The 21,394-nt window shown below is 38.6% G+C and overlaps 1 protein-coding gene across 5 annotated transcripts in view; it reads left to right on the forward strand.

Annotated features, from left to right (window-relative positions):
- SERGEF (secretion regulating guanine nucleotide exchange factor) overlaps nt 1-21,394 on the forward strand; it is a 153,639-nt gene that overhangs the window by 33,456 nt on the left and 98,789 nt on the right. The window lies entirely within an intron of this gene.

Raw genomic sequence — 21,394 nt, forward strand, 5'->3', positions numbered from 1 at the left:
CCTTGGGAAAGTCATACTGTCTCACCCTCAGGGGAAAGCAGTGAGAAACTTCCTCTGAACAAATCTGATCAAGAAAACCCAGTGGGTTGAATGGCACACAATAACAACAAAAACAAATTACAACTAAAATTATTATTATTATCCCACATTTCTCAATATAGGGACTCAAGGTAACAAATAATAAATTTAAAACAGTATATGTTAAAAACAATGCAAAAATGTTTAAAAGTATAAAGTTTAAAACAATACTTAAACAATTTATAAAGTTAAAAGCTTTATACATTAAAATATTATATTAAAATGTATTAAAATATATACAAACATTGGCATCTGAATTGAAAAGCCTAGTTTTCATCAGTATAGGGAAGCCTGATGGCACAAACATATTTTAACCTGCGGCTGGAAGGAAAGTAAAGATGGGCCCATCCTGACCTCTCTAAGGAAGAAGAGCCTGGGAGCAGCCACTGAGCAGCCACTGAGCAGGCCCTCTCCCTTGTTCCCACCAAATGAGCCTAAAAATGTGGCGGGAGAGTGAGAAGGGCCTCTCTGGACAATCTTAGAGCTCTAAAGGGAGATACAGGCGGGTTATAGACCGCCATTTTGGACGTCCTCAGGACGTTCCATTTTAAAAAAGGGGCGTCTCTTCTAGACGCTCCTTTCCCTATCACAGACTCAGTCCGTGACAAATGGCGGCGGCCATTCCACACGGCCGCCGCCATGTTTACGTCTTGGACGCATAGCGTCCAGACGGGTCGCAGCGGTTATGACGTCGCGGGTGCGCCATGGGCGCCTCGCGACGTCATAATGGCGTCGCAGGAAGACGCTCCATTTTGGAGCTTCTTTTTTGCTCCGCGAGGGAGTCGCGTGGTTTGTATGATGTGACTCCCTCGCGGAGCAAAGAGCAGCGCCGGCAGACCGCCGCAAAGCGGCAGTTTATAACTCCTCACAGTTGTTCAGATAACGTGGACCTAAACTGTAGAGCTGGGAAAGGTGAAAAAAAGCTGTTATCCAAAGTGCTGAACATATTTTGGGGATAGAGTTTGGACTGAAACCTCAAGTAAATTAATCACCTCTGTGAAACAGAACAGCCAATTGCCACTGTAGAGAGGTAAGTCATTTGCTGTTGTTGTCATGTGCCTTCAAGTAGTTTCTGACTTATGGCAACTCTAAGGCGAACCTATCACAGGATTTTCTTGGCAAGTTTCTTCAGAGGGGGCTTGCCATTGCCATCCTCTGAGGCTGTGAGACAGGGACTTGCCCAGGTCACCCAATGAGTTTCACAGCCGAGTGAGGATTTGAACTCTGTTCTCCAGAGTTAGTCCAACGCTCAAACCATGACCACACATTATTCCATGTTTAATGGGCCTTATTTCTAGATCTTTATAAAGAGAACTAGAGTGTTAGAGTTCAGTCCAGAAAATCCCCACTTCAAATCTTAACTGATCCATGAACTCTACTGATAAGTGGCTGTTGCACCAAAGAATGTTCCCCACTTCTTTGTTCAGATAATTTAAGAAGACAAAATCCAGGGAAATGTCTGTGAGATGGCAGGGCGTGGTAGCATCATCCTGCTTGACAACAACTCATAAGTCATTTCTTTCGGAATGTGGTTCTTGAGCCAACTAAGTATCATTGTTAGGGCACCACAGTATAATAATATGTTTTAATACTTTCTCTCACATTGAGTTGATTCAAAAGCCCCCCTGTTAAGCAAGGGAGTCTGAAAGTCTAGTTGGCACATTGCCATCCTTTTAGCTTGAGTGTGGTTAGTTACTGATTCTACAGTCCACTGTGCTTATGGAGAAATATTGGTTTTGTGATAACCACAAGATCAATTGCAGGCTGAAACTGCAACTACGGTTTCACTAGAGTGGCTTGGTACTCAGGATTCAGCTATGTGTCTATGAACTGATAATTCAAATACCCTCCTGTGGACAGAGCTCAAGCTAAATGTGTTTAAGTTGCCAGTATCACTTTAAAAGACAGGCACCATATTTTGCCCTTCTTCCATCTTCTCAGCCATTGTCTGTTTTTTCATTGATATATTTTAGCAGAGCTAAAACTTCTTCCATTACTTGCTCACTCATCTGGTTTTTTTAAAAAAATTGTTTATTACAATGTACATAAATCTAAGTAATTAGAATTCGAGTAGATCCTGTCTCTGTAGCTTGAAGCAGCTCTATTGGTATGCCATCTGTTCCTGGTGATTTGTTTCTCTCCAGTGCTCTGAGTGCAGTTTCTGCTTCACTCTCTAAAATTGAGGGTTCATCTTCAAATTGTTCATCCTTAAATCTTTCACCCTTCTATCCCTTTTATTTGGTTCTTTAGTGTATTGTTTCCATCATCATTTTATTTGTACTTGATCATGTAATGTGTTCCCCTGCTGGTCATGGAGTATCCTTACTCTTGGTTTAAATTTCCTTTTGTTTTCTCAGACCTTGTAAATGAGGTCTTTTGTTCAATTTTTTTACATCATCTTCTGTTTCTTTGCATTGATTGTTATATTAGTTCTCTTTGTAGATTAATGCACTACACCCTTATAATGCTACTATTCCACTTTTACTGCTCTGGCTGCCTCCTGTTGCATTCTGGGGTTTGTAGTTCAGTGAGGCCTAAGAGCCCTCTGGCTGAGAATTCTAAATGCCCTTTCCTAAACTGCAAATCTCAAAATGCAGCAGGAAGCAGCCAGAGCAGTTTAAGTGGAATAGCAGCACTATAAGAGCGTAGTGTGGTAATCTACTCTGTCCTTGTACACAAGTTGTTGAATGGTTGCATTCAGCGTTCTGACCCTATTTCTGTCACTTTTGCTTCTTGCCTGTCCTCAAGTGTTTGAAGAGTTTCATTTGTCATCTGTTGAGGCTTTTCTTTTTTTCTTTTTGGCTGCAGTGTGAGAACCAACATGGTGTATTGCTTTGAGAGTTGGGCTACGACTCTGGAAATCAGGGTTTGATTCCCATCTTGGCCTTTAAAACCACTGGCTTGCTTTGGGCAAGTTACATCTTCTCAACCTCAGAAGATGGCAATTTCAAACTTCCTCTGAACAAATTTTGCCAAGAAAGCCCTGTGATAAGTCTGAAATGACCTGAAGGCACAACACAACAACAAAGTATGTTTTTGCATTGTCTCTAAATGTTTTTTTCTGCCAGTGTCACCCCCCACTACTACTGATGCTCAGTAGGTGTTTGGCCCATTTAGTTTGGCTCCTGAGCAAAAGCCTGTCTGACATAGGAAACCCTATCAGTTACACTGCTTTTGGCAGTATAGCCTCTTGCCTCACAGGTGAACACAATCCCACCATCATGTAAAGGTTGTGCCATGGTGGATAACTTATATGACCCATATTTTTAATTTACAAGCAGAATATATCTGCACAGAAGAGTAGATCTGGAGGAAGAAGGCATGAAAATTGAAGGAACAAACATCAGTAACGGAAGATATGCCAATTATACCATACTATTAGCAGAAAATAGTGAATACTTGGAACTACTGCTAATGAAAGCTAAGTGCAAAAGCAGAATATTAAGAAAACAAAAATGATGACTACAGAAAATTTGTATAACTTAAAGGTGAATGATTAATATATTGAAATTGTATTGAAAGATTTTCTTTACCTACACTCGATGATAAAATCAAAATGGAGATTGTATTCAAGAAATCAGAAGAAGGCTAGTATTTGGAGAGGCAGCTATGAAGGAACTAGGCAAGATCCTCAAATGTAAACATGTTGTTGTGTGCCTTCAAGTTGTTTCTGACTTATGGTGACCTAAGGCAAACCTATCATGAGGTTTTCTTGGCAAGTTTTTTCAGAGGGGGTTTGCCATTGCCATTCTCTGAGTGTGAGAGAGTATGACTTACCCAAGGTCACCCAGTGGGTTTACATGAATGAAGTGGGGTTTGAACCTTGGTTTCCAGAGTAACAGTCCAATGCTTAAAATATTATGCTAGCTCTTATAACATGTTGTTTAATAGTTTAGGTATGTAGTTCAGTTTCCTTTTGGTAACTTCTAGTATTGAGTTTGGGGGGGGGGGGCATAATTATATTTAGTTAGTACTAGGAGGAAAAAACATACCTAAGATTAAATTCAAAATTCAATCTAGACAATGAGGACGTTGAAACAGTTAAAGAATTCCTGTAGCTAGGATCAAACATTGACCAGATTCTAGTCTTTAACACAAGTAAAGAAAGAAGAAGACTAGGAATGGGAAGGGCAGCTAGGAAAGAACTAGAAAAGACGCTGAAGAGTAAAAACGTACAACCCAGCACTAAAGTCAGAATTGTTCAGGCCATTGTATTCCCCATTACCATATACAGAGCTGAGAGCTGGACAGTGAAAGAAGCAAACAGAAAGAAAATCAACTCATTTGAAATGTGGTGCTGGAGAAGAGTACTTAGGATACCATGATCAGCCAAGAAGACAAACAAATGGATTATTTAACAGATCAGACCACAGCTGTCCTTGGAAACCAAGGTGATCAGGTGATCATGCTTTGGTCACATAATGAGAAGGCATGGATCACTAGAAAAAACAATAATGGAAAGGTAGATCAGATGTGTGGATGGGCTTGCAGGACCAGAGCAGAGGAGTGGAAGATACTTGGAGATACCTTATCCACAAAATTGCCATGAGTTGGAATTGACTCAAAGGCAGCTAACAATGACAAGAATTTAGTACTCCTTCAGCTAATGAACTCTTATTCATCAATTTTTTTACTCCTTCCAAGGAGAGCTCTGGTTCTTCCTCTGAAAACTGTCTGGCTGTGTAGGGGAGTTAGTAAATTAACAACTGAAGTAGTGGAGTATTGTTATTGATAGTGTCATTCCAATTGGCAAATCCACTTGATTCGGAATAAAAGTGTATGTTAGAATGGCCATTTTCTGAGATACTGGGTAGTTAGCTAAATCCTGTCATTTGTAATTCTGTGTCTCTCAGTGATTCTAGTCTTTAACAGATTTCTTCTTGCTCTCTTATAAATATCATATTTAAAAATTTAAGTAGATTGTCTCCAGAGTCTTCTGTTTGCTGATTAATGCCCTATGATCTGAGTAGGGGACTGCTCTGGCAGACATTATCATCGTTAGTTACTTGAATATTTTTTTCTCTTTGGGAGTTTTAATTCCTCTTGAGTGGGTCCAATCTTCCTTTTAATTAATAATGGTTGAATCTTTACATTTAAAACCCTAGATAAAATTATTTCCACTGAAGAGAATAATTTGCTTTTTTAAAATATAAGAATAGGTACTCTAGACTGACTGAAGGTTAACAGAAGTGTTTCTTCCTTTGGTTTCTCATTCAGTTTTTCAAGCCAAAATGAGTGGACAGATCTGGAATACACAGAAAGGCAGATGATTCAAGTGATGTCAGGCCCCTAATTTTAAGGCTGAAAAATTCTCCTCATAAAGGGGAAAAGAGAACCACAATTGTTTTCCAACTCTAGATTTTTTATATCTGAAGAATTATTCCACAGGGGTATACCCAGCCACTTTTTTATGTCTATTGCTGCTAGTTTCCTCTTATAGATCTTCCAAGCAATGCTTTATTTAGTCTTAGAAAAAGTTTTGATTTGACTTCCAGCTTAGTTGGTGGCCAGGATGGCCAGGCATCTTTTTGCAGTAACTTGTCCTCCTTTATGGTTAGGACATCTGGCCACCGTGTTGGTGGATCCCTGCTATCAGTATTACTTTCTTCTTTTTAGGTTAGGATGGCTCGAGCAAGGATATCTGGTTTGATAATTTTCAGGTCTAGCTGACTATAAATGCCATGTGCTATATTCACAATAAAGAGTCACTGATCAGTCAAGGATTTCAAATGAAAATGGGTAGGTCACTCATGTGACAGAAATCTCTTATTAAATCTTTTTGTTAAATTAATGTCCCTTTTGAGTGCAAAGTGCCATATTTTTAATCTCACAGCAATCCCGTGCAGTGGGTTAGGATTAGAGATAGTGACTGGCTCAAAGGCAGTGAGCTTCAAGGCCAACTGGGGATTTGAACCCATGTTTCCTCAGTCCTAGCCCAACACTAACCACTAAGCTGGGACAGGTCCTACTTGGAAGTGTCTTTTAAATCCTAGGTGCAGGCATTTTTATCTTCCCAGGCCTTTGGTAGTTGGGAAGTTTTAGCATGTGATTCGTTTATTGCTGTTTGCTTGTATTTTTTTAAAAAAGGTTAATATGTACTATATTTTAATGATTTTTTTGTACTTTGAAGACCACCTTGGCCGTTTCCAAGTGAAGAATGGAGTAGAAATTGGACGAAGGTACCCCACAAAGAAGTTCTAGATAACCTAGGAAGAAATTTTGTCTGCTGCACATTTCTGTGGAGGGAGTTGCAATAATATTTTATTAGATTTTGCTGATTTTGCTTAGAAACAAATTTATGGCTTGAGAGAGAAAGGGGTGGAAATCAGTAACTGAAATAGAATCAGACTATGTTTTCATACTTGCTTTTCACTGCCAATGCAACGACAATAGCTAGCAAGCCAATTCGTTTTGGAAATGAAGTGAAATAGAAATGATCATTTCCTATTGTATCAGGGAGAGAACTGCAGAAGACTTTTATAAGAACCTCACTGGACCTGCTAAGTGTCATGTAAAAGCTTCACTCTCAGCTTCTGAGCATCCATTAAGTATGATTAATCCAAAGTGCAGTACGGAATGGCATGATTTTCTTCCTGCTATATTAACAAGCTTTTCCTTGGTTAGCCCTATGAAGACCTCTGTACTGTACATTTTTAAAAGGTCTGCCCATTGTGTAATACTGGAATTAACTGTTTCTCATTTTCTAAAGCTAGTTTTTGAGGCTCCTCCTATATGCAGTAGAGACAGGCTGCCATGTAGATCACAAGAAGCCCATTGCCTGACAGGTATAGTGAGAAACAAGTACCCAAGCTGTGGGGGCAAGTCTAGTCTGCTGCTGCTCCAAGGAAGAAAGAACTTTAGAAGGATTCAGCCTGTCTTCCTATTTTCAGCAAAGAGGCTGCTGAGTATACTTCAACACCTGCTTCCAAACCTAGGAAAATCAAGTCAGTAGCTAGGAATATCAAACCAGAGTGGCATAGTGATTTGAGCATTGGACTACAACTCTAGAGACCAAGGTTTGAATCTCTACTTGGCAAAAGAAACCCACTGGATGACCTTGGGCAAGTCACGCTCTCTCGGCCTCAGGGGAAGGCAATGGCAAACCCCCTTTGATCAACTCTTGCCTAGAAAGCGCCATGATAGGTTTGCTTTAGGGTTGCCATAAGTCGGAAATGAGTTGAAGGCACATAACAACAAAAAACTAAAAACGTACAAGTTGCAAATCAGGTGAAGTCAGTGCATCATTTATATGGAGTCCTGTACAAGTCAAGTCAATGAAGGGACCTGAGTCAATAGACTCACTTTCTTGTTACATAAACATATCTGTTTAATCATTTCAGTAGCTGTCTTCTGGTCTGGAAATGGAACGCTTTCATGTCTCTCCTAATAGTCTGACTTTGAGATATAGTTGAGGATGCAAAGATACAAAGATTCCTACTCCTTCCTACAAATGAGTAGGTGGCTGACATTGCTATTTAACCCATGAGGCCAGCTTAACCCTTGTTCACCTACTTCTTCACAGCAGCCAGCAGTTGAGTTTCATTAGACAGGCTGAGCCAGCCACTAGATCTGAGGCAGCAGAGACTTAGTGAATTTGCTGTTACTGTAGTTTATGACTTGGAATTAGGAGAGATGCTTATCAGGTTTTCTACCTCATGGATCGGAATAACATGTCTGCTTTTGGCTATGGCCCTTAATTTGGGTAGGTGGCTCGGTGGGGCATCACTTGCTGCTTTGCCTCAGGCAGCAAAATGCTCTTTGCATGTATGTGAGTTGGTGAGAGAAGAGAAACATGTCACAAAGATTTTGAGCCCCATGTAAACTGAACTAACAGCTTACATGTTTAGTTCTATACAGAAACTGTAGCCTGTTTAGGAAATCACTCACTTTTGAGGTGATCCTTAGTCTTCCATGTTGCTACTGCTTCTACGTGACTTTGGTCACAGACAGTTCCAGAACTGCTCTTACAGCTTAGGCCATGCTGCACAGATGGCGTTTGACTTGGACAGGTATCCTCAGTTTACTTTAAAAGGCTTCCATTAAGCATGTTGGAGCTGCCTGTGTGCAGAGCTTTCAGCAGTTGTATGCTAACAATAGATGCCATGTAATTCAGGTCACTTTTAGAGAACAACTTTGAACTGATTTATTCTTTTCTTCTGCTCCCTTAAAAATACCACAGTGCTTCTGTTTTAAATGCAGGGCACAAAAGTTGCCCAGTCTTTGTTGTCACTTTTGACAATTTCATGTAAAATTTACAGTATTTACATTGCAAATAATGCCCCTAAAATATACATTTTATAGTTGGTGGCAGCTGTGGCTTCTTATCATACTTTTAATCTGAAGTGAGAAGGGAATTAGCATGCTTTATATTTTGCCAGACAACACAACCCTGATTTTAGAACAAAGGTTTCTAATCATAAACTGAAATCATGATGGGCATATACATAGTTTTAGCATTATGTGTGTAAGGAAAAAGATTTTGGTCTACTGTATATACTTGACTATAAGTCGACCTCACATATAAGTCGAGGGCAGGTTTTGCGGCCAAAATTATTGATTTTAATGTTAATACTTTTTTATTGGTTTATATCACAACATAAATATTCAATAATAAACTTAATACAGAGAATTTAAAGCTTGTTTTACCAAGCTATTAAGATAAACAAATCACATAATATACATCTTCTGTGGGTTTTCTTAGCTCAAATTATGACTCAATAATAAAAACAAGACTTCCATCTCTTTCTTGGGGTAGTTACATCAAATCACTTCCTCTAAGATGGTTACATAACAGGATTAAGAAAAAAAGCTGAAGAGGAAAAGAAACATTCATGAGTAATAATATTACAAGTCGAGAGAACACTCTAGTCTTTATAACAAATTATCCATAGCAAATCAAATTGCATCCTAGACAAACATTTCTGCTTTGAAGGCTCTAAAACCAATCCACTAGATACTGAAAACAAATAGAAAAATTACTTCTACCCTTTAATCTCAGTTTAAACCATTGATTATATATTGGTTAAATAAAAAAGCCAGAGAGGGTAATAGAAATTGAGGCATTTACAAAGCTCTGAAGAAATGAGACAACCGAAGATTAATGCAGACAGTTGTAGGAAATGAATCACAACAGAAGTTGAAGATCAACAGTGGTCAAGTTTGAATTCAGGGGTTTCTAGCCCTTAAATAAATATACAAACAAGGCCCCCTTTGTGAACAACTGCACTCTCCCTGGCACTGCTGAGTTATGGGTCTTGGGGAAAGATTTAAAGTATATCATCTTTGGGATTTCATATTTCAAAGCTGGCTTTATTCAGTTCCCATTTCCCCCCCCAGACATTTACCACACTTTCCCATTCTTCTTTTCTCCTATACCTACTATAGTTTTTAACATTGCAAGAAATCTTGTCTAAGTCTCTATACTCTTCAATTTTCTGCATCCAAATGTCCCAAGACGGGGTTTTGTCCGTTTTCCACCTTTTGGCAATTTCAATCCTTGCTGCGGTTATACAATATAATAAAACTCTCCAACATCGTTTCTCATCATGTTTTTTAAGTAAAGATGTCATATTTAAAAGGTAGCGTCTTGGATCGTGTGGTATATTTATTTTAAACATCTTTTGCATAGTATCGTGAACAAGCCTCCAAAATGACTGAATTTCTTTACATGTCCACCAAATGTGAATCATATCACCTCTTTCGTATCCACACCTCCAACACTTCCCATTTCCTGAGCCATACATTTTTTTTAATTTTCCAGGGAGTGCAGTACCATCTATTATGCATTTTCATTAGATTTTCCTTAGGCTCTTGGGCTATTGTAAACTTATTAGTATTAACCCAGGCATTATGCCACTCCTCCAACATTATTTCGTGACCGACATCCCGAGCCCATTTGACCATAAAGTCTTTAATTACGTCGTGTTCTAGTATTCTGCTTTTAAGCAGTCTGTAGAACTTAGATATTTTTTTAATATCAGGCTGCCAAATTAACAAATCCAGTTCATTCATCGTGGTTTCAATCCCTCCATGATCTTTATCTTTCTTAAATTGCATTTTGATTTGAAGATAACTAAACCAATGCAAATTATATCCCTCATCGATAAGTCTCTCTCTGGTTTTTAAATCCATATTCCCCTGATGGTTTTTAACTAATAAATCCTTATAGGAAAGCCAGTTGTTGTTGTCTTTAATTTGCCAGTTAGAAAAAAAGGCTTCCTGGGGAGACGTCCAAATCGGAATCTTAAAATAAAAAAGTTCTTTAATTTTGTTCCAGGCCATTAGTAACGGTTTCCTGAAAGGGTGGTTATAAAAGGTCTTATCATTAACTGATTTCTTATAACATAGATAGGCATGCCAACCATAGTTTAGTTGGATGTCTTCAAAATCTATACTCTCGTGGTCGTCTAATTTTATCCAACTCTGAATCCACATTAATGAACAAGACCAATAGTAAGATTTTAGATCGGGGAGGGCCTGACCACCATTGTCTTTCGAATCTTTTAAATTATTCCATTTAATCCTGGGTTTGGAGCCTTTCCACACATATTGTTTCAAATCTCTTTCCCATTCCAAAAATTTTTTATGTTTTATTTCAATTGGTAAATTTAGAAACAGAAACATTAACTTAGGTAAAACCTTCATTTTTATAACCGCAATCCTTCCTAAAATTGACAGGTTTAAATTATTCCATCTAGCTAATTTTTCTTTGATTTCTTTCCATACTGTTTTATAGTTGTTGTCAAAAAGTTGTCTGTTATCGTTTGTTAGTATAACACCTAAATACCTAATCTGTTTTTCAATCTTAAAACCAGATTTCTCCACTAACTTTCGTTTTTCCTCATTATTTAAGTTTTTAGTGATCATTACGGTTTTATTTTTATTAATTTTTAACCCTGCGGTTTTGCCAAATTGCTTAAGCTCCTGTTGGAGTATGTCTATATTAACTAACGGGTCTTCCAATAAGATCGCCACATCGTCCGCGAAAGCCTTGGCTTTTAAATGCTTTCCTTTACTTTTAATTCCTATTAATTTGTCATTGTGGTTAATGGCCAACATCAAAATTTCAATTGCCGAAATAAATAACAGAGGGGACAGGGGGCATCCTTGTCTCACACCCCTCTTGATTTCAAACTCTTGGGTTTTCTGATCATTAATCCAAATGAAAGCTCTTTGTCTAGTGTAAATTTGTTGTATAATGTTGATAAATCTTTCACCTATATTCATATTTTTCAAAACTTTCAACAAAAAATCCCATCTTAGACTATCAAAAGCTTTCTCCATATCGACTGTAATCAGTGCAAACTTTCTTTCTTTATGGATATGGTAATAGTGGAGGGAGTTCACAATCGATCTAATATTATATCTTAATTGTCTCCCGGGAAGAAAGCCATTCTGATCTTTACCAATTACGTTATTTAGAATGTTTTTAAATCTGGCAGCAAGGATGTCCATGTACATTTTATAATCAACATTAAGTAAACTAATGGGTCTGTAATTTGAGAGTTTAGTGTCGTCTTTGCCTGGTTTAGGAATAACCGAAATCCTAGCTAACTGCCAAGTATGGGGTGTTCCTTCTTTTTCTATAGAATTATATAAGGTGTGCAATGGATCCAGTAATTCTAACTTAAACAATTTATAGAAAGCAGAAGAATAGCCATCAACCCCAGGAGCTTTACCCTCCTTTAATCTCCCTATAGCATCCAATATTTCTTGTTTAGATATCTCCTTGTCTAAGGCAATCCTCTGTTCCGGGGTGATTTTCTTAATATTTTTAGACTTTAAATATTGGTTAATAGAATCTCCTGAAGTTTCCTCATGTTTCTGATCATACAATAATTTGTAATAATTTCTGAATGCTTTTGCAATTTCTTTCTGGTCTGTAATGATTTTATCACCAAGATTAATTTTAGCAATGACTTTTTTTGTTCTAATTCCCGCTAATTTCCTCGCGAGCCATTTCCCTGCTTTGTTACTATTCTCAAAAAAATATTTAGATTGTCTCAGATCTTTTACAATTTCATCATTAAATCTGGCTTGTATTTGTCTTTGGAGAATTTTAATTTCATTCAGAAGTTTTTTATTATTTGGGTGACGTATCAATTCCTCCTCTTTCTTTTTTAATGACTCTAGAGTTTTCTTTTCCTTTGCTCGTCTTTCCTTCTTAATTTCGTAATTTCTTTTCATAAGCAGGCCCCTAAAAACTGCCTTGCCTGCATCCCAGACAAACTTCGTAGGAGTTTCTGGAACAGAGTTCAAACAAAAGTAACTTTTGATCTCTCCTTTCATATAATCCACAAATGTTTCATCTCTAAATAACTCATTCTGTAATTTCCACACAAACTCTTTTTTTCCTTCTAAGTCCAATGTCATATCAATAAGACTGTGGTCTGAAATGGCTCTGGGGTCTATTTCCATTTTTTAAACTTTGATAGCTAAATTTCTTGAAACCAAAAATAAATCAATTCTCGACCACGCTTTATGAACACTTGAAAAAAAGGTGAAACCAGGTTTTTCATTATTCTTATAAGTCCATAGATCTTCCAATTCATGATCAGAGATCATGTCAAAACAACTTTTAGGTAATCTTCCTTGAGTTCTATTTTTCCTACTCTTCTCAGATTTCCTATCTCTCTTAGATTTTATAACCCCATTTAAGTCTCCCGCTACTATAATATGTTCTTTATTAATCGACTTAAGTTCTGTATTCAATTTGCAAAAAAAATGTCTTTGTTTGACAGAGGGCCATACACATTGGCAATAACAAATGTCTTATATCCCGTATTTATTTCTAAAATAATATACCTTCCTTCCGGATCTTTTTTCAGTATCTTAACAAGAAAATTTTTATTAACATATATCGCCACACCTCTCTTTCTTTTTTCTAAAGAAGCTTCAAAATAATTTCCCAATCTTGGATTTTTCATGAATTTCTGGTCTCTACTATTTATTTTTGTCTCCTGCAGACAAACAACATCATATCTCCTCCTCTCTAATAAGTGGAAAACCTGTTTCCTTTTTTTATTATTATTAATACCCCCTACGTTCCAAGACGCAATAGTAATCATTATGGATCAGTGTAGAAATGAGGTTATAATATCAACAATGAACTAATAATAACAATGAGATAGTATTACAATAATTCTATAGCATATACAACCAAGAGAAGAAAGGTAACAACCTTATCCCTTGACGTGGCTCCCTTTTATTCGCCCGACTCTTCAATTAATTCCGTTATGTTTTCTGCTAGCTCTGGAGGTCCTTCTTTGAGACTAGTATTTGGCTTCTTTCTGTGCTTTTTATAGGAGGCTGGGTTGTTTTCCTCCGTTTGTTCTTCTCCTTTCGTTTCCTTGAATAAACACTTTTTGTAAAATTCTTTAGCCTTTTCTAATGAATTAATTCTATGTCTTTTATTATTGAAATCAAAAATCAGTCCTTCCGGGAATCCCCAGCGGTAAGCAATATCGTTCTTCTGCAACAGCGCTACTAGAAATTTATATTGTTGCCTGGATTTCAAAGTTTGAACAGGTAGATCTTTGAAGATATCTACTTGAATGTCGTCAATGACCAACTTTTCCTTGTAGTTCTTTTGAATAATTTTGTCTTTCAATCTTGTGCTATTAAAGGCAATCAGAATGTCCCTCGGTAGACCTTTATCTTTGGCCACTCTAGAGTTCACTCTGAACAAAAAATCTAATTGAGCTTCAATAGTATCTTGGGATGTTTCCACAAAATCAGCCAGAGCAGGTATTAATCTTTCGTCCAGTCTTTCATTTTCCTCCTCTGGTAAACCTCGGATATTTAAGGATTTATTTTTTTGCTTTAATTCATGGCTTATAAAAAAACGTTCTTTTTTCCTTTGTAAATTCTCCACCTCCTCCACTCTTTCCTCTAATTCCTCTGTCTTCCTCACAATTTCCTGAACATCCTCTCTGATTTCCTGGAAGTCTTTACTCAAGTTGTCAACTCTATTTACTAACCCTTGCAATTCTTTTTGTAAATCCTGTCTTATCTCTTCTCTAAGGGATTTCTGTTCTTCCCTGATTTCAGCTTTAAAATTTTTCTTAAATTCCCGCAGTTCCTCAAGGATAATAACATTCAAGTCTTGTTGATAATTTCCCCATTCCGGGGAGTCTTTTTTATTGCCTTGTTGGGAACCACTCATGTTTTCTTTCCTATTTTTATTATGTCTGGTTTCCATTCAAGTGATTACAAAAAGAGACTTTAGCTTAAACCCCAGTTGATTAATAAAGGTTTGAACTGTTGGAATCGTAGCGTAATGAGGAGGAGGAGTGGAAATCAGGACTAGATAAAGAGGGGAAGAGTGAAGCAAAAAGGAAAAAAAAAAGTCTCTCAAGTCCAGCTGAGTCAACTCTAAATCTGGGTTACCTAATGAGGTGTTAATTGAAAACCAATTCCCAGCGTTGCTATCAAAGTTCTTCTCAGGTTAATTATAATCCAAAAAGTACTTAAAACAAAACAAAATTATTGATTTTGATATCACCCATGGATAAATTGAGGGTAAAACCAAGAGCAGCCCAAGGACTCTGCTGTGTGTGTGGTGGGCGTGTCTGGAGAACAGCACCTTTAAATGCTGGCTCCAAGACCCCCCCCCCAGAAGACCAAGAGCTGGTCCAAGAGGCAGATTCTGCACCCTTCTACACTTGGGCTCCAGCCTTGCCTCAGCCCCTGGGCTATGGAGGGCGGAGCGACGGCAGGTCTTAAGAAGCCACCCCTTCCCTTTTTTACTACCCGCTGATGAATGCCGGGTCAAGAGGTAGCTTCTGTCCCTTTTTCCACCTGAGCTTTAGTGATCATTTAGGGGTGTTTAGCATGGAGATGGTTATCTCGGCACCAGCTCCTAGTCCCCCCCTTTTCTTTTTTCTCCTGGATTTAGATTGTAATGTTATTTAGATTGTGCATTTTTGAATACTGTTTTATTTTTAGGATTGGGATGGGAGGCCAAGAAGGGGATTAATTTTGTATTTTTGATTGGCTATGTTAATTGCCATATATTTTTCATTGTTCTTTGTATTGTTTTTATTTGCTATGTATTTTTTCTTTTTTTGCTATTTATTGCTATTGTGATTTGTTATGTTATTATTATTGCTATTGTTAATTGTTATGTAATTTTTTTACTGTTGTAACTGGCCCTGATTCTTTGTGATTGGGCAGGCTATAAATAATAATAATAATAATAATAATAATACCTTGGGACATGCAACAAAGGGTCTAAAGGGTGAAGCAAAGGAAAACAATGCCAAAGAACTTACAAAATTCCAGCAGGCATAACACGAAAGGCTGGATGGATAAGTAAGCAGAGGAAGATCAGTGATTCCAGAACAGGTTACACTCTTTTTGTTTCACCAGAGGATGGTTCCTTTTTAAATAAGAGTTAAAGGACAGTACTTACCCATGGATAAATTGACTCAGGTTTTTTGAGTCATTTTTTGTGCTGTATATACTCATGTATAAGTATGTACAGCACATATGCTCCTTTACCAAGTAATTAAATGTAGAGAGGTGCAGTGGTTTTCAGATGAAAGTTCAGTTACCAATTGTTGTTTCAGTGTGACTGCAACAAAATAATTTCCTCAGTGAATTTGTTTATTTATTTAGTGCTATGTATTTTCTCATACAGATTGAGTATCCCTTATCTGGAAATCAGAAATCTGAAATCCAAAATTGTCTACATGGGTAGCTGAGATAGTGACACTTTTGCTTTCTAATGGGTCACTGTACACAAACTGTTTAATGGACAAAATTATTAAAAATATTATGTACAAAATTACCTTCAGACTATATGTATAAGATGTATATGAAAAACAAATGAATTTCATGTTTAGACTTGTGTTCCCATCTCATTATGTATATTCAAATATTCCAAAATCCAAATAAAATAAAATAAAATCCAAAATCCAAAACACTTCTGGTCCCAAGCAGTTGGGATAATGGCAACTCAGCCTGTATTATGTGACTAGATTGTTGTTGAAAAAGAGTCACTAGTTGCCTTGGTGTACAATCTTCCATTTTGTAAATATGCAAAGTAATACTTAGGTTCTGTGAAATTCAGCAAATTCCTAAAAAATGAATTGTGGTGATTCTGAAGTAAGTTCAAGTTTGACAGATTTGAGTGGCTTCTAATAGACAGCATCATCAGGGTGTAGTAACAAGAGGGCACAAATTATTAATGAAGGAAAAAACACAAAACTACTATTGTAAGTATAGAAATCTGAAATTTATGTACTTAGTTTAGGAAGGGCAAGAATTTGCCTCCTCACCTCCTCTCAGCGTAAACAGCTGCACTTTGAAGTTAAGTTGGGTCAAAGACAAAGACAGAAAGTGGGATGAGGACAGAGAAACTGAGGCCCGAAACAGTTGGGCAGGAAAGTGCGGCTTCTGGCCACTCTGGAGGTATGACATTTACAAGATGCATGCCCCCCAGAGTGGCTGGAAACTGCACGAAGAGCATGCTCAGCTGGGAAAAGCCAGCCAGAAAAGGAGTGCTCTTTGCCAGTGTCTCATTTGGGACTGCAGCAGTGGCCTGGATCAGGCCCAGGCCCTTGCAGTTGCTGAGATCCCATGCTGATTGGGGCAGGAGCAACCTCTGGCCGCTCCTTTTGCCCATCTGCATTACCCCTGAGACATTTAAAAGCAGCTGAGGAAGTGGGATGTCAGAGGATTAACAGAAACCATCCCTGCCAAACTGGAACCATTGGAGGGAATGCAGTTGAGCCAGAAGTTGGATCAAATCAGTTGGCTAAGATTATATGATATGCTGATATTCATCCACCCCAAAGTATATCTAACACAACTCCTGTCTACATGGGCCAATTAAACTGGCCTCCATCCATTCTTTCAGCAGGGAGTCCAGATGAAGCAGGGCCCACACCCCGAGTTGGGCATGAACAGACTGGATGATGTCTGGCCAATCCAATGCCAAACCAGGGTATACCCTTCTTGAAATGCATTAAAAAAATCTCTTTCTATTTCTTCCAGATCTGTATAGAAGATCCGGAGTCTTCTGTTCTGACACTGAGTGTTTTTTTTGAAATGTGTCCCATTTGGTGCAGTTGCCATTATCAAGTGTTGGTTGCCCTGACGTCATGATGAGGCATCCAGCTACTGGTGCCTTGTTCTGACCTCAGAACGACTGATGTGCCATGGCGGTGGCAGTGCTGGACAGCAGAGCAGAATGTGCATGCAAACAGCTGCTCAGTGTCAGAATGAAGGGCCTGAGTAATGGGGAGAGGTTGGAGTTGCGCTGGGACCAGAATACACCTCATTGTCCCTGGAGTATCCTGGCCAGTGCAGACAGAACCACAGTGGCTGAGAGATGTTGCTTCAGTAGAGAGCAGCCACAAGGAGAACAAAAATGTTGGTGGAGGAATTAGTTGGTTTTATCAGATATTGAAAATGATATTATCCAAAGATATAGCTGTGTTAGCCTGTACAATCACTATGTAGAGAGATCTTGTAGCACCTTTGAGATCAACTGAAAGAAAGAAATTGCAGCATGAGCTTTCACAGACTTCAGTCTACGTCCTCAAATGCATTTGGTGGAGTGGAAGCCAGGCACAGACATATATATGCCATTGGTATGTGAAGATGTCAATTCAAATTACAAATCCTTTGTGTATTGAAATGAAGGTCCAGTTTTCACGATGGTCGTTAGTGCACAAAGGCATAGGAAACTGGTCTTTGTGCATGGAGATAAACTGGCAGATCCAGTTTTGCAATGGGACTAGCCTGTGGTGAGGGGAATAGATGAATGTAGGGCACCCCCATGAGGATGGGGTCAGATAGTGTTGAAATGTATGTAGTAAGTCAGGAAACCATTGGCTTTGTTCAATCCACTGCTGACGGACTATAGTTTGTGGATGAATTCCAGTTCTGCTGTTTCTCTTTCCAATCTACCTTTGTAGTTTTTTTGTTCAATGACTGCTGTTCTGAGGTCTGAGATTGAATGCCTAGGGAGATTGAAATGTTCTGCCATCAGTTTTTATGTGTCCCCATTCCTAAAGTCTGATTTATGTCCATTTATCTTCTAGTATAGGGACTGGACTGTTTGTCCAATGTAGAGTGCTGAAGGGCATTACTGACACAGTATAGCATAGATCACATTGGAGGATGAGCATTGAAGCCTCCCCTAATATTGTGGGTGATGCCATTAGATCTTGTAATGACATTTTCTAGAAAATGTGTGGGCAGAATTGGCATCTTGCTTTGTGACAAAGCTTAGTACCCGTGTCACCATCTGTGTCATGTGTTGTTCTGTAGGTGAATATCTGTTTGAGGCGAGTAAAGGTCTGCCACCAAGAGCCCTTGAAAGAGTGGCATTATTGTCCAGAATGGGTTGTAGGAACCCTGGTGGCGCAGTGGTTAAATGTCTGTACTGCAGCCACTCACTCATAAACCACAAGGTTGCGAGTTCAGTACCAGCCAATGGCTCAAGCTCGACTCAGGCTTGCATCCTAAAGGTCTGCCACCAAGAGCCCTTGAAAGAGTGGTGTTATTGTCCATAATGCGTTGTTATTCATTGATGATGCACCTGAGTGGTCTCAGTTGACAGCTGTATGTGACCACTAATGGGGTTCTGTCATTTACCCACTTTAATTTGTTCTGTAATAGATCAGTCCTGGGTACACGTCCTGCCTTGTTTATTTGTTTTTTCACTTCATGTGGTGGGTACTGTAGTTTGAGGAATGCTTGTTGTAATTCCTTGAGTTTGGCATCCTTGTCTTGTGGGTCTGAGCAGATGTGATTGTATCCAAGGGGTTGGCTGTAGACTATGGATCTAGTGGTGTGTTCAAGGTAGAAACTGGAGGCATGGAAATACATGTTTGTGGGTTTGTGATATAGTCTGGTGCTTATCTTTACATTTTGTAGCTGTACAGTGTTGTCCAGAAAGTGAACTTGTTCAGTAGATAGTTCCAGGCTGAGCTTGATGGTGGGGTGGAAGTTGTTGAAACTCTGGTGGAATGTTTTGAGTGAGTCCTCTTCATGAGTCCAAATTATGAAGATATCATCAATGTACCTCAGGTAGAAGAGTGGCTTCTGGGTGCAAGAGTTAAGGAAGAATTATTCTAGGTCAACCATGAAGATATTGACATATTGTGGTGCCATGCGTGTACCCATGGCGGTGCCATTAACTTGAAGGTATATGTTGTTATCAAAGGTGAAGTAATTGTGTGTTAGAACAAACTAGCAGATCTTAGTGGCTAGGTCTGATAGGTTCCCATAACAAAGGTTTCCATGTTCCTGATGTCTTGTAGTCCATCTTTGTGTGGGATCTTGGTGTACAGGAATTCCACATCCATAGTGGCTAAGATGGTGTTTCTTGGAAGATTGTGGATGGATTTTATCTTCTGTAGTAAATCTGTGGTGTCCTTCACATAGCTGGAGGTGTTTGTGGTTATGGCATATGGTTAAAGGATATTGTCCATATAGGTGGAGGCACTGACTGTAAGTGTTCTATTGCTGGAGGTGATAGGTCGGCCAGGGTTGCCCTGTTTATATATTTTGGGTAATAGGTAGAATGTGCCTGGTCGGGGCTCTTGGGGTGTGTCAAAAAGGATTTAGTTTTGCATCTCTATGGGAAATTCCCCGAGCAACCTGTGTAATTCCTTCACATAATAATGTCATATATGTGTCTGTGCCTGGCTTCCACTCCACCAAATGCATTTGAGGACGTAGACTGAAGTCTACGAAAGCTCATGCTGTCAATTTCTTTCTTTCAGTTAGTCTCAAAGGTGCTACAAGATCTCTCTCCATATTGAAAATGGTATTTTTCAGCTAAGTTTCATATGGAACAGTAAATGTATTGTCTACCAAAATTCCCTGAGTGTATTCAAGCTTTGTGTTGGTGACAGTCACCACAGACCCAATGGGCTTTGTCAACCCTTGTTAAACTGAATAAGACATTTATGGTCTATTACTCATCTTGATTGTCATTTCACTCCCTTAGGGCAAAACCCACAAATTAAATTGTAAATGTTACATTTGATTACATCACATTAAACCTTTGTGCATACTTGAAGTGCCATGAGACTGACAATCTAAAATTATGGCAGTGGAAATGGGCATGGCTACAGAAATAGGAAAGGACTGACTTTAAAGGGCCTGAAGGCAAAGCTTATTTTAAAAATTTACATTATTTATAACACTCTGTCTTTCCACTGATTGATCAACAAACTGGCAAAGTTTGAAATGCTGAGATGATGTTGAATTGTGTATTTCATGGATCAGAGTTCATGCTTTTACACAGTATGCTACATGATTATTCAACTTTCACCTTTCTAGTGAAATTCTTAGGGCCTTACTGCATTACAAAAGAAAGATGAGAGGCAGCGAGATAGAAGTGACGCTTACCTTCCTGCATGCCAATGAAGCACTTCTGCTTTACTGCTGAGGGAGATGATTCTAAAAACCTGACTTTTGTCCTGCTGGAAAAATCTGTTTGGCAAAAGCCATACGTTTATGAGCAGCTCCTCACATCCCATCACCCATTACTTTTGGCCATGTTGTTGGATGTGGCTGATGAAAGGTGAAATCCACCAATATGTGAGAAGGGAGAAAAGTTTGTTATTCCCATTTCAAAATGGATTACGGTTTTGTCTTCCACCTCTTTTAAATCCAGATCAGCATTGATTAGAGAAGGCACCTTGAAAATTATACACAAGCTAGTCAGAATGGTTAAAATGTTTCCTCCAAATGTTGGCATAGTTGTAATGCTAAAGGCACAGTTCTACACATGTGGCTAGACTGTCCCAAAATAAACATATTTTGGCAATTGGTACTTGAGCAAAATTCATTGATTACCAACCAAGAAGTAACATTATGTCCAGAAATGCTTTTGTTATCAATATATGTAGGCACGAACCCAAATCTGAAATATAAAAACCTCATAGATTTCTTCACTACCACAGCCTGTGTAGAAATTGCCAGATGTTGGAGAACAGGAGAGGTGTCTCTGGATATATGGTGGAAAAAGGTATGGGACCTATGGTTATTTGAAAGACAGAATGGCAAGTTACACAGGATGTCCAAAATCAGGACTTTTCATGCATAAATATTTAAAAAGTCAATGAGTGGAAACCATTTATGCATGCAAAGTCCAGAAACAAGACAAGGCAGCCTCCATACCATCCGAATCTTTGGTTGGACATTCTGGATTAGATTTACACAAAGACAGCACTGGACTTTAAAATGGCCGCTTAACACTGATCAGAACCCAAGAAGGAGACTTGCAACATGGAGCCCTGGTGGCGCAGTGGTTAAATGCCTGTACTGCAGCCACACTCAAAACCACAAGGTT

This window comes from Sceloporus occidentalis, unplaced genomic scaffold (genome assembly GCF_023333645.1).
Source record: "Sceloporus occidentalis isolate IW3139 unplaced genomic scaffold, rSceOcc1.0.p SCAF_4, whole genome shotgun sequence".
Taxonomy (NCBI): domain Eukaryota; kingdom Metazoa; phylum Chordata; class Lepidosauria; order Squamata; family Phrynosomatidae; genus Sceloporus; species Sceloporus occidentalis.